Here is a 15288-nt window from a genome sequence, read left to right as displayed (position 1 = left end):
ATTGCCTTCTGTCTTATATGTCGATATGGCTCGAGCCTCATTATATCCCCCTGAAGGCATTCAGCATGTATTTGTGTTATTACAGGGTTTCATGGCTGTCTTCTAACACCTCTCAGATATGCAAATTGAGCAGCTGAACACATTGTCCAGATGCACGCACTGCAGAACAGCCCACCTTTCATTGTGTCACTTTGTTCATTTCTATATTTGACAGGCAATTACCAGCATCTTCATTTGCTGCTTTAGGACTGCACCATTATGCATGTGCACTTCCAGCATTTTATTAGGCAGAACAAGTTACCAGTGTGTTCAGTGTGTGAAGCAGAATGCAACAGCATTTAAATCCTCAAATTTGCAGCTACAAAGTTGTTGATAAAAATCAATCATTACCCTTACAGTGACATGGGTTTACTGAAACCATTACTCTACATAATTATTATTTTATTATTTGCTTGAGATTGCACAACTGGCATTTATTGACATTGGATTTTTTGTGTTTTTGACAGCCTTTTATACCAACTTATTTGAAAGGAGAACCCTTCTATTTATAATCTCCTATCCAAACCAGAATTCTCCTAGCTGCATGTTTGATGAAACCATGAAAAATCATCTGTTTGGTGAAGTACATCCCTTGTTCATGTTTAAAGACTTTGATAGGGTAGAGTATCTCAAATCCCAGTATCTAGCTGAGCCCTGCGAGCAGAGGAGAGGAAATCAGAGTGAAGAAACACTCATCTGTCGTTTGAGGCTCCTGGGAAATACCTTTGTTAAAAATGTACTTCATATTCAAACACAACCGGGGCAATTTGTGCAAATATCATATGTAATAGTGGGCAGGATCGTACGGACCCATGAGAGGGGTTCTCGTCCCATCTCATCAGTTAAAGTTTCAGAAGTGGGTCAGCAGAATGATTTAGTTGTGTCATTGGATAAGGACACTGATGGAGGAAGTGAAAGCAGATGTTTCTCAATCATTTTCCTTGTGTGGTATGTATTCGGTTGTTCTCAAGATTTTTTGCTTCCTCGTCAGTACCTAAGCTAATATTTTTAAGCTCTCTTACAATATGGCACTACATAATTACCATATTTTTATACCATGGTGCTGCAAAGCACATCAAAAAATATCATGGTGCTATTGTGTACATAACCATGGTTTTATCATGTCCAAAAAGTCACAGTAGTTCTGAGTTACCAGATTCAGCCATATCATATATTTATGTCACATCAACAATGACACGTTCATAAATTGCTACGAAACATGAAAATGAAAACTCTACATGGAAGCCAAAATTTATAATTTAAATATATTTAATTAAAATTATAATTTAATTTTAATTTAAATACATCTGACAACTGACTGACTGCGTAATGTAGCCAGTAAGAATGCAATTATATGCCCTAAAATTTAAGATATGAAGGCAGAAAAATGCCCCTGTATGGGTTTGTGTCTCATATTTACATCATACATGGTATAGTTTAGCAATATCACAGAAGCATGAGTGCTGTTTTTCCAAATATCTGCATGATTGCAATTGAAGTTAAAATAAGAGATTAATATAGAAAGATCATTACTGACTGAATCTGTGGTTTTGAATGAAGCTAAACTTTAGCTGTGGACACAATTCACTTGCGTAAGTGTTTTTGTATTTTATGTCATTATTTTAAGAACGGATTGGAGCACTATGCTATATTATATTTTATGTAAAGGTGATTTGTCAATGGTAGCGCTCGCTAACTTGCTCGAGGGCCCTCTCTGTGCCAATCACAACAGGCTTGGCCAGCTGACCAATCAGAGCAGTGTAGGCTTGTGGAACATTTACATTTACATTGTATTTACATTTATTCTTTTAGCAGACGCTTTTATCCAAAGCGACTTACAGATGAGGACAGTGGAAGCAATCAAAAACAACAAAAAGCAATGATATACACATAGCATGTGATTTTAAATAATATAAAGAAAACAGATAGAATAAAAAAAAAGAATAGAGCAAGCTAGTGTTAGAGGTCTTTACACATACACACACACACACACACACATACAATTGCATAATTAATGAAAAGAAAATGGAATACAAAAAGATTAGAAAGGTAGTTAGATTTTTTTATTTTAAGAATAGAATTAGAATAGTGAGTGTTACATTTACATTCATGCGTTTAGCAGACGCTTTTATCAAAAGCGACTTATAGTCCAAACAGGCTATTTATTTTATTTTTTTACAAGTACTGTATGTGTGTTCCCTGGGAATTGAATCCATGCTCTACCACTGAGCCACAGGAGGGGAGGGATTTGCTCCAAACTTGATTGCGACGAATCGTTTCGACATCATTGGCAAATTACTCTAATATTAAATGTATATTCTGAGAAAATTACAATGTTTTCTTACCTTAGATGCATTTAAACCTGTTATAGGGGACTCCAACACAATATTAGGACACTTTAAAAGATAATGACATAACCTGCTCTTCCAGAAAAATGTAGATGGTATTTTCTTATCATCTTGTCTCTCTTTAATGCATATTAAAGCAGTGTTTACAGTGGTAACCAAGGAAACGCTGTACCTGCTGTTCCATGAGCGCCACCTGCTGTCAGATAGTGAATTTGCATCTTATTCAGCCTGTCGGCTGATTTTGTTTCACTCAAATATGTTTTATATACAGTAGTATACTGTAGTTTCACAAAGCTAAAGTCAGACCATTCAGATTTCAAAATTATACAATGACAATCTAATTTAAATCAAAAACTTCTCATGTTGCATGCATGCAGCATCTTCGTTTGGACTGTAAGTAAAATGCAATGGTTGTCTTTCATTTTAAATGGAAAGAGCACACGCAAAGCCTTAGTTTGTTTATATGAAGAGATTTCTTTTATTTGTGGTATTTATTTGGGATTTGTTTTAAATTTTCAGTTTAGTTTTGTTATTTGACATATTTCAATTTTGCAAAGAAATGTGCAGATTTTTCCTTAGTAATTAGAGAATAATTTAACAAAAAAAAAATCTTTTCACATTTTAATATTAACGTTTTAAAAATCATAAATGCCCATTTAAAACCCATTAATCCGTTATTTATGCGATTGTAATTGCAGTGTAAACACATTCATGCCACCTCTGAAGTTTCTGTTTAAATACACCTAAATGCCATTTCAGATGCAGCTTCTGAAAATGTTTGTGTGTGTGTGTGTGTGTGTGTGTGTGTGTAATGGGGGAAATCTCCCTAATTGCAATTCATTAACATGACATTGATGATGGGACATGAATTCATAATGGAAATTCACAAAGGATGTGACACACACACACACACACACAACTCTCACGGTTTGGCTGCATAACAATAATTTAGTGCCGAATCAAATATTAATCCAGGTGTCTGTGAATATTTCAATGCAGAGTTAGCATGCTAGAGTTAGCACATTCTGTTCACAGCGGAGAAGTGGGCTGGATTTCCCTCAGCACGTTTTTGCTGTGTTTACGCAGGTTTTAATTAATGAAACATTCAAGAGCTAAACTGTCTTCAAAATGTCCCTGCGGTGAACTGGATGAGCCTCATTAGATGCTATGGAAGAGCTGAAGTACGGGAATGCAAACTTGCCACCATTCAGACAAAACTGACGTTTTGAATCAAAAATAGGTCATTTATTTGATTTAAATGTAGATCAAATAGATCCGATCCAGTTAATCTCATCATTTGATTTGAATAATGAGTTGATCAGTTTAAAAAGGGGTGGTGTAGACCTGAAATAATTTGATCCAAAGCACAAAAAAAAGCATGCATATGCTTGAATCAGACATTTTTCTCAGTCAGATTAAAAAATATCTTGAGCACATGCACTGTTATAATTTGTATGTTTACAGATATTTTTGTCAAACATGTATATGTTTATTTACATACATTACTTACAGATGAGTCAGTGAAGGAGATTGAAATTTTAAGTAATATTTTTTTATATAGCTATGTCATGTATAGATATATGTTATATATCTCATTTAGATATGTCATCTAGGCAAATACGACAATTGTAGAGTTACGATAACTCCAGTGCAATGACTTTTTTGGAACACATTTAAGGCAAATGCAAACAAATAACGCAACCGTATTGCAACATTTCGTATCACACTAGCGCTGTAAGGATTTGCTTGTACACGTGCCTTCAAAAAGCATCCAGGTGAAGGAATCTTATTAGTCCGGATTTTAGAGCAACATCACATTCAAGATGCCTGACAAAACAGCATTCTCAGATTCTGATTCAACACTATCATATGGAAAGAAAATAACATGTGAATGCATTATGTGTCGATGATTAGCTTCTGTAATCAATGCAATCGATTTATTTTATGCTCCATGCGGCCATGCATTTACAGACCCCTCCTCAACATTCCAGTGGAAGTCATGTGGTTTTCACACAGACGTCATCTTCTAACTAGCAGAACAGACTACTGTATTGAAATCATGCTCATGGATAACAGTGATGAGTGTCAAAATAAATCTCATGCTGGAGCGCTAGACACATCAGATGTCTTGATGTCTGAAGAGCTGCTCTCAGCACACTTGGGTCATCATGGAGGATTTATTCAGACGGGTCCCATTCCATTCATTACCAGACGTTTAATTATGTTCATCTATAATTGATATCGTATCTCAATATTATTTAGTCAGGGACAGAAATATATGGAGATTTTCAGGACAGGCTATCTCACATGATTCATTCATGTAATTTTTCATGGCAGTATAAATATTTTAAATATTTGTCCTGTAGAGGCCAAAATGTGGGTTTTTTCCCTTCATACTTCTTCATTTTATCAATAGCGGGTGGCACATCTAAAGAAACAGAATGAATGTGCAGTGCTGGGTAGATTACTTAGAAGTTGTAGTCTGTTACTGATTACAGACCCGGAAGAGAGGACAATGCTGAATAAAGTCGTAGTTTTTGTTACTTTTGGACCAAAATGTATTTTTGATGCTTCAACAAATTCTAACTGACCCTCTGATGTCACATGGACTACTTTGATGATGTTTTTCTTACCTTTCTGGACATGGACAGTAGACCGTACACACAGCTTCAATGGAGGGACTGAGAGCTCTCGGACTAAATCTAAAATATCTTAAACTGTGTTCTGAAGATAAACGGAGGTCTTACGGGTTTGGAACGACATAAGTGAGAGTCATTAATGACACACTCAAAAAAATTACTCTTTAAACTTACTTAATTTAATTAAGGACAGTGGTTCCACACAACCAAATTGTGTTTTGATAGCATTAATGGAAATTTTTTTTATCTATGCAAACTCCTTGTGTTGTAACAACACAACTGAATGAGGTAGAATCTATGTGAAATAGTAATGTCCAGCCAAATCAATTTATTCACTTCGCTTTAACTTAAACCGGTTAAGTTAACTGAACATGTTTTGGTTTATTACAATCTAGCCAAATTTGTTTCACTCTATCAACATAAGGAGGTTTGTTTCAAATTACTCATTTAAATTATGGACAGTGGTTCCACACAATTAGTTCTAGTCAGGGACGGACTGGGACTAAAAAACGGCCATGGACTTTGACTTGGCCCGGCCCGGCCTGGCCCAAAGCAATCGGCGTGCGTAAACTCGACAACAACAAAAATAACGCCTGGCATGAGTGTCACAAGACTTCAATTGTGGCTCATGATACTATACCATCCAAATTATAGCAATAGCACTTATGTTGACTAGATGTTGAGCTGGAGTGGGTGTCTTTCTCTGCTCTTGGTCTAAGCTCAACCTGAATAAACAAACGATGGAATGGATTTTAAAAAAAAAAACAGGTTTTATTCCATGCTGTCTTAAAATGAATTTATTACTTAATAATCTTAATTTATGCAGTAATTAATCTTACTGCACAGATAATAATAACACATCTAAATGAAAATACACCATTACAAATGTAACATCTGTATTCAAAACCTTCAAAGTTTGTAACTATTGGAATGTTACCAACATTTTTAAAAGTAAAAGCACAACATATTTCTTAATATTAGCTACTGCATGTTAAATTTTACAGATAAAATGTTGAAGTTTAGCTGTTTTAACTACTGTAATCATTAAAAATGTAGCAACCTGAATATCACTTCCTAACATAATCCCTAGCAAGTAACTCTCTTTCTCCTCTCATGTTCCATACTTGGATCTGGATCTGCCTGTGGAACCAGCTCATCTTTCTGTCCCTCATCATCATCACTGGTGGCATGTTGCTGCATAGTTGTGGCTCACTTCTTCACTGCTGCTAATATTATATTATATATAGGTGCTGCTGCTGGAAAATATTGCCATATATTTCAGTTAGTTTGGGACATTTAGCAGCTTCAGTATCTAAATTCCACATTTTTTATCTCTGCCTTCTCAGCCCCACCCTTTTCTTTCCGTTTTTTACCCATGGTCGCGTTATGCATATTGTTTGTTTGTTTCTATGCTTCTTCTATCTAACGTTAACGTCTTTGCTGTTGGTTTCTTCCTACTCTTCCACTTCTTCTTCTCCTTACTTGGCGGCCACGGCCAGTGCAGCTGGCATCCAACTTAAAGGCATTGCTTTGTGCATTAAAGTGCATTGCTGCCACCTACAGTACTGGAGTGTAAAACAGATTAGTGGGGGGGGGGGGGGAACGGTGATGACTGCATGCTTGGCGGGTGGTGGGCAGGCCCTGGAGTACCGGCCGTTCTGTGATTCTCCAGATCACACATATGGCCAGTCCGTCCCTGGTTCTAGTTACTTTAACTAAATATTTTCTATTTAAAGTTACTCCCTTCAACAAAGCATTTTTTGTGTGATTTTTCTTGTAATGAGTCAAAAGACAAGATGTCATAAATGATCAAAGTGTATTTGTTAAACAAGCAATAAATAATTACACACAGTTAAATACAGTTGAAACCACATTACAAAATTACACAAAATAGCAGAAATATCAAACTACTCATTTTCTAATTGGCATTCATGGGTAACCAATCAAACCTTATTCCACGAACAGGAACTGGCTCCAGAAATAACTTCTTCAGTATTCCAAATGTGTACCTGATTTCAGGAGGGTTGCTCAAGTTCAGTCCATATATCAGTCCCAGCAACATGGTTTTGCAGACTGTAAACTGCTAGGTCCTGAAGAACTTTATCCTTTAAAACTCCAACTTCTGCTGGACTGTCTTCAATGACTGCAGCTTCAAATAGATTCCCACGAGTCTTCTTGATCACCTCCTGATTGCTGCCAACGTCTGTATCCTAGAAGTATTCAAAAGGATGGAGAACTCAAGTTCTTGTGTATTAACTTTAACAAAGCATTTATTAACCTTGAAAAAAAAAAACTCACCATATACTCCATACTGCTAGGGTCTTCATTGGATACTAAAATTTCATTAGTCTGAAGATGAAAACAACAAAATTTAGCCTTTGGTTTTTTTCTAAAATTACATGAAAAAAAAAGCCAGTAATTAATCTCCTTATGGCAAATACAGGAGGCAAGCAGTCAAGATGGGATTCTAACAAACATTACAGTGGAAAATGGTACTGGGCCAGATCAGCACAGAAAGCCACTGTCCTGCAGAGTTTAGCAATATTCCCAATTAAAGGGATAGTTTACCCAAAAATTCTGATTCTATTATTAATTGCTCAACCTTCATGTCATTCTAAACCCGCAAGATCTTCAGTCATCTTCAGAACACAAATTAACATATATTTGAATAAAGTCACAATTTTTGTTTTCTTTGCACAAAAACATATTCTTGTAGCTTTGTAAAAGTGTGGTTGAAGCATTGATGTCACATGAACTGTTTTACTGATGTCCTTACTATGGTTCTGGGAACATTTCAGTTGCATTGCAGCCTTTATGGAGGTTCAGAAATCTCTTGCATTTTCATAAAAATATTAGGGATGCACCGGTTGACTGGTCATAAATTGGAACCGGCCAGTTTTTGCTTAAAATAGGCGATTGGTAATCGGCCGGTTTTTGGTATTTTTTTCGGCTGATTTTTCTGGAAGTGCGCCTGCGTGCACAGACTACATTGTAATCATTTGCTATCATGTAATTTGTGTGGAAGTATTTCGAAATGTGCGCAGGACACAGGCAGCCGTTCAGCACTGGAAGTGCAGAGCTACATGTCTGAGGCACAGATAGCAGGAAGCGCAAAAGAACAAATGAGAGCCCCTTTCCTGCGCTCACTGAAGTTGCACGAGCATACTGTACCTGCACAAGCAGCAGTGAAGGGATGTTCAGATCAACTTCTCGCGTGTTGGATGAAACGAAACAGACTAAACTGTGACAAAACTGAAATGCTTTTTTTTTTTTGTAAAGTAGAACTTGCATACAAGTTTGAAAATCCAAAGTAAACGTCCTAGATTACACTGAAAAAAAGTGTTTCATTCATCCAATTAAAAAAAAAAATAGGGTAATGATTCACATCTATTTGTTTTTACTTGAGTCAATAGTTATTTTTCATTGGATCAAGTAAAAAAATATAAATGTAAATCAATAAAATTAAGGCCAGTTCTATGTAGTTTCAACCCAATTCAGAAACAAAAGCTAAATGCTGATGTCTGTACCATCTGTGTTTGTACTGAATGAAGGCTACTTACTGTGCAGTTACTGCTGTTAATTTCAGATGGTTACAGTTATTGTTTTCAACAGCCAAAAGCCAGTTTAGCCTATTAAATACCAAATAAACATGTTTATGCATACTTTCCTCCTTTCTTGTTTGTTGCTTAAAGATTAAAAAAAATCGGTATCGGAATCGGCCAGTTTGCTGTAAAAAATCAGTATCAGCCATGAAAAATCATGATCGGGGCATCTCTAAAAAATATCATAATTTGTGCTCTGAAGATGAATGATGGTCTTACGGGTTTGAAACGACATGAGGGTGAGTAATTCATGACATGTTTATTTTTGGGTGATCTAGCCATTTAAACACACCTGAACCAGCTATTCAAGGTTCTTGGGAATTTTAAAACAAAAAAGTCTTACTAGAAGTTCCAGGCAGGTGTGTTAGAGCTATACTCCACAGAACACTGGCTTTCCTAGAGCAGGTCTGGACACCACTGCCTTGCATCAAAATAAATTGTTTTGGGAGGCAAATGCATTCATAATCTGTCAGTTTATAGTAATACCACATATTTTGTATTTATTGTATTAATAAACCTAATCTTATTATATCTGTCTTTTTTTGTTAATTTCCATAACCCTAAAACCCAGTTGCCAGTGAGCGAATAATGTTTTAATACAAGGTTGTGTTGAGTGCAGTTGCTCTTAGCTGTGTAGTGGGCACCAAGAGGGTTTCATTATTTGTCCAGCTCTACAAATATCTGTCAGCGAGGCGCAACGAGCCAGCGCCCAGGAGGATGCAACAATTCTAGTTGAGTGAGCTCGCAACCTGAACGTGCAGGGCACATCCTGAGCCTGATAAGCCAGGGTGATGGCATCCACAATCCAGTGGGCCATCCTCTGCTTAGAGACGGCACTCCCCTTCTGCCGGCCTCCGTAACAGACAAAGAGCTGGTCTGAGGTCCTGAAGCTTTGTGTCCGGTCTACGTAGCACCGTAATGCTCGGATGGGACAAAGCAAAGCCAGGGCTGGGGTCTGCCTCCTACAGAGGCAGCGCTTGCAGGTTCACCACTTGGTCTTTGAAGGGTTTAGTGGGAACCTTGGGCACGTAGCCAGGCCGGGGCCTCAGGATTACCTGGGAGTCAGCCGGCTCGAACTCTAGGCACGAATCATCAACTGAAAATGCATGCAGGTCCCCTACCTTCTTGATAGAGGCCAGTGCAAGCAGGAGCAGAGTTTTCAATGAAAGAAACTTTAGCTCAACTGAATGCAAAGGCTCGAATGGGCCCTGCTGTAGTGATTTAAGCACTAGAGACAGGTCCCAAGGGGGTATAGAGGGGGGCCGGGAAGGATTTAACCTCCTGGCCCCTCTAAGGAACCTGGTGATGAGGTCATGCTTACCCAAAGACTTCCCATTCACAGGGTCATGGTATGCAGCAATAGCAGCAACCTGGACTTTGAGGGTGGAGGGAGACAGCCTTCGCTCCAGTCCTTGCTGCAGAAAGGACAGCACGACCGCAATCGGGCATCTTCGGGGGCCTTCTCGGCGAGAAGAACACCACTCGACGAACAGGTTCCACTTCAAGGTGTAAGCGTGTCTCATAGACGGTGCTCTTGCCAAAGTGATAGTATTTGCTACCTCTTGGGGTGGGTCACCTAGAACCTCTGCCTCCTTGGCCAAGGAGGGGCTGTCGCAAGGAGCACTAGTCCGGGAAACCAGGTCTGCGTGGGCCAATACGGCGTTACTAGCAAGACTTGCTCCTCGTCCTCCCAGAATTTGCACAGTGTCTTTGCGAGAAGGCTCACTGGGGGAAACGCATACTTGCGTATGTCCCGCGGCCAGCTTTGTGCCAGTACGTCCGTGCCGAGAGTGGCAGTGAAAGGTCTCTGGAGAAGCAAACCGGTCTACCTGAGCTGCTCCGAAACCACCTCCAAATCAGCTGGACCGTCAGGGGATGGAGTCGCCATTCTACCGGAAGTACAACTCCATACTGCGTGAGCAACCGAACTAACCTAATGAAAATGAAAATCCATACTTAATATCAATATCAACCAATATCAGTCAAATTGACTGGTTCTTGGTACCAATTTTGGTGCCATAGCAAAAGCTACTGTAGCTACAGTTACTGCAGAAAAGCTTGCATTGTTACTATTTTAAATTTAAGTATCGACTTGGTACTTAAGTAATGGTGAATTTATGACAACACTACTTGCTTCTAAGTCTTTGAGATCTTTTACTGTGGCTCGTGTTTCACAGGACCTGTACAGATGATATACTGAGCAAATCAGAAAAGCCATGCACATTGAGTTGGTGATGTGACACAAACATCATAATGTATTAGATTACAAATCATGTATTATGGTAAAAGTGTTTTGAGGTCATGACATAGCATTGTGCACAAAATAACTCATTTTTTAAATCTCAGCCTCTTTCATTATAATTTGTCTGAAAAGGAATAAAAGTTGTTTTATTACAGTTAAAGTTGTATACTTCTTTTTAAAGTGATTTTACTGGCAGAAGTGTTTGTTTCTGCCGTAAACTGGAGTGAATTGTATGTATAGGTACATTTTAGGAGATGCAAAAATTAATGTAGAAGTTGAATGGCTACATTGCTCAACACTGCAAACAGATGCTCTAAATAGAAACTCTGCCAATGCTTGTGCCTGTTAATCATTTTCATTTTATTTAAGTTGCTCTTGTTGCTTTATTGCAGTAGATGAATCACAATGTATTTGTTTTTAGATATTGAATGATTAGATGTTTCTATTTTATGGGAGTCACGCAAATCATTTTATTCTCCTGCACCTTCACCCACCCATCAAGTCTTGTTCCGCACCACACTGTGTTGCGTCGGGTCCCGCGGGAGTGCAGGTCTCTAATTTGGACAGCGTAGCGTCTGTACATGCTAGGTTGTATAGAGAGAGGAGTTCAAAGAGCAATTCTGGGAAATACAGATGCCACCCACTAGCTGAGGGAGATGCTGCTGGATTTACAGGAGGGCTTACAGACTCTCATGTTGTGGAGCATGGATTCCCGCTGGGACAGACTGACTTCCTCTCTAATCCAGGGTTATTTTATTCTGTGGCTTGTAAGTGACAACGCTGTTAAGAACGGCAGATCAGAGGAGAAATCCCAGCCATTATAGTCAGGTTCTTACAGCTATAATAGCTTTCCAGTGCACTCAGAGCAAGTGTGTGAATTCAAATACATAAGTTCAATTTCATGTGACATTGGGATATGAAACGTGATGCACTGTGATTACCTTATTGCAGTATTAAATTAATTACTTGAGTTAAAGTATTGCATTAATTACCTTATTAATTTGAGTCCTTTTATATAACTTATGTTGTTTATATCCTGCCAGCTTATGTCGATTACTTCTATTAAATATATATATCTTTTCTTTTCTTTTCTCCCTTTCAATGTGTAGATATGTAACTCTTTGAATGCTATCATTTAAGCCTTTATTTTCTCTATACTTTTTTACCATTTATTATCATGTTTTCCCTGTTATTCATTTACCATTTCATCTTTAGTTAATTTAAAGAAGAAAAAAAACGTTCTTTCTTGTCCATTTTTCCCTCCCTTGCTCTTTCACTGTTCTCTCTATCAATTCCTCTCTCTCTTTGTCTCTTTCCCTCTTTCACTCTCTCCCCCAGTCTTGTTCCCCTCCTCTCTCTTACCTCTTTGGCTTGAAATAATGTTGTTGTTTTTTGTTTTTTTTTACTTGAAAAACCAAAGACTTGTACAAAGATCCACCACTGGGTCTGGCAAACAAGTCTCTGAGAAGTCATCCGACTGAGGCACAGACTCCAGGAGCACTGTGAACACCCTGTACTCGGGTCTACTAAGGAGAGACTGTGACTAGGTCATACGCCAGTGACTTAGAAGAGGCCTCTCTAAGACCTAAAAGAAGGAAATGGGTTCACATTTTATCTTGCTGTCTTCGGCCGTCATCAGTTTGAAATAATTCAATATCCATCAATTTCTCTTTTCACCTCTTCCTCTTTCTCTCTTTCCTCATTTTACTGACTATCTTTTTATTTTATTTCCCTCCTCACCCCCGCCCCCTAACCCTCTGGAGTTGATTAACGCGTATACGCGTTATAAGTCATTTTCTCCTGATAACCCCGAAAATAACTTAAATTACACTTTCAGGTTTAATCGTAAATGATTAAATTTAATTACTGTTTGCTTCGCGATGAGAGGAATAAGACATAATTCACCCCAAAAAGATGTGATGTGGTTGAGGATGAAGTGCTTTATTCAGCAGAGATCATAAACATGAGTAAGTCTCTTTTTATTTATTTATATACTTGTACTAGTTTTCACATAACGTGTAAACATTTTACTACTTAGACTTTTTCCAAACTATAATTCCTGACTAAATGTATAATCAAGTGAAACATTATGAAGTTTCAATAACAATATACAATACTATACCATTCAAAAGCTTGATGTAAATAATATAAATGTAACAAATAAATGTAACTGTAACAAATGTAACAAACAATGCTGTTCTTTCAATTTATCCCCCCTAAAAAACCTGAAAAAATATTATCAGCTCTTTTCAACATTAATAAAAATAATAATAATAATGATAATGATAATAATAACAATAAATGTTTTGTTGTAGAAAATAAGATTGTTAAAAGGATTTCTGAAGGATTGTGTGACTGGAGTAATGATGCAAAAAAAAAAATTGTTTGAATGTCAGCTTTGATTGTTTCTAATAAACTGTTTAACTGCATTCACAAGTGGATATTAAATTATGTTGTGGGATAATTAAATATATTCTAAATAAACTACAAACATAAAATTATATAGATTTATTTTGTTCTCACATTCTTTCTTGTAACTCCTCCCTCTCAGTGGCACAGCTGACTGAGAGGCTCATTATGCAGCCTAAACAAGATGATTTTCACATAATTTAGAAAGAAAAATTCTAGGCTACAAGCTCCAGTCTCAAAAACCCCGGGAACCATTGTTCTTTATGTGTTTTATGGCCTTATTCAAGTGATTTAACATTTTTAGTTTTTCAATAACCACGCATAAAAAAATTCTTTTCTCAAAAACACAATCATGTACATACATGCATTTCACATATTATTACAGCCCAGTTTGTGCTGATTACAGTGAGATTAGTCTTTACCCATTCAGATATTTATAAGAAACTGAAAAAAGCACAAATGCCAGGGCATGACAAAACTTCTCCAGGCCCCAAAAATACTCTTAGACTCCAGAGGGTTAAAGATGAGGGAATTTATTATTATTATTATTATTATTAGGCAGAGGTGGAAAGAGTACAAAAATATTCTACTCAAGAAAAAGTACCATTACATTAATGAAATTTTACTTAAGTACAAGTAAAAGTACCAGTCTAAAAATCTACTCAAGTAAAAGTAAAAAGTAGCTCATTTAAACTTTACTCAGAGTAAAAATTACTTAGTTACATTTTAACCAGTGGGAGGGAGTCAAAAATGGGACAGGCCAAGGGTGTCAAACTAAGGCCTCGTCCACACGGACACGGGTATTTTTATAACCGGAGTTTTTCCTCCTGCGTTTAAAATAAAAAATCCCGTCCAAACGAAAACGCCAAAACATGCTATCAAGCGCTGTCAAGCCATGCCACACCATCAGGTGGCGATATAACCCAAATTCAGCAGCGCACAATCTGACGTCAAACACAGCGGATAACGGCGCACACTCTGACGTCGCAAGGCAAAAACCCCGGTTATACTGTCCACACGACAACACTGCAACCGGTGTTTCTGAAAATGCTCACCCTGGCCGTAGTCTTCAAAAATGTTCAGTTTCGGTGCCCTGAAACTGCGTTTTCGTGTGGACGAAAGGCCGAACCGCGTAAAAAAAGTCACGGTTATAAAAATACCCGTGTCCGTGTGGACAGGGCCTCAGTTCCTGGAGGGCCACAGTCCTGCACAGTTTAGATTTAACCCTAATTAAACACACCTGATCCAGCTAATCTAATCATTTAGGTTTATTTGAAAACTACATGATATGTGTGCTGGAGCAGGGTTAGAACTAAACTCTGCAGGGCTACGGCCCTCCAGGAACTGAGTCTGACACCCCTGGGATAGGTCTATTACTCTCAAACTAGTTGTTTTTAATTAAAGGAATCAGTTATTTAGAATAATAAAACATTTGGGCTGTTACCAGGCAAATCAGTATCAACAAACTCATCTTTTAATGCAGAGGAAATGCAGAAGATTCATTGGAAGTGGCATTTAGATGTATTACACTGTTTAGTGCAGGACAAGAATGCATTTAACCTGCAGTTACAAATGCATGAATAATGTTTTGATATACAAGACATAAAATGTTGAATACTCATTTGAAATGATAAGAATTGAATTATTTTAAAAAAAATCAAAAGATACTTTAAATGTGAAATTAAAATGGCCAGTATGTGTCAGCAAGTCACTGTTAATAAGTGAGTCATTGCGATTGAACCGAATCATTTAAACGGTTGATTCATTCAGGAACGAAACACTGTCACGTTGCTCAGAGACGCAAAACTGTGCTTTGGTGGCTGTGTTTGGAATTATTTTCTGTTGTAGAAATAGAGCTAAAAAGGCAATATGGTGTCTGAACGCAAGTCACTTATTTAACTTGTTTACTGAACTGTTATATATATATGTATGTATATATTCATGATGATTTTTGGAGGAAAAGATGGCATTCTTTGTGTGATTTTGATTTAATATATGAAATTATATAA

General features: G+C 37.5%; 1 protein-coding gene across 3 annotated transcripts in view; it reads left to right on the top strand.

Annotated features, from left to right (window-relative positions):
- LOC132130621 (follistatin-related protein 4-like) overlaps nucleotides 1-15288 on the top strand; it is a 205511-nt gene that overhangs the window by 27687 nt on the left and 162536 nt on the right. The window lies entirely within an intron of this gene.

The sequence above is a fragment of the Carassius carassius genome, chromosome 47, assembly GCF_963082965.1.
Source record: "Carassius carassius chromosome 47, fCarCar2.1, whole genome shotgun sequence".
In the NCBI taxonomy this organism is placed as follows: Eukaryota; Metazoa; Chordata; class Actinopteri; order Cypriniformes; family Cyprinidae; genus Carassius; species Carassius carassius.
The sequence above is the reverse complement of the archived record's forward strand: the minus strand, read 5'-3'. Positions and strand labels throughout refer to the sequence as shown.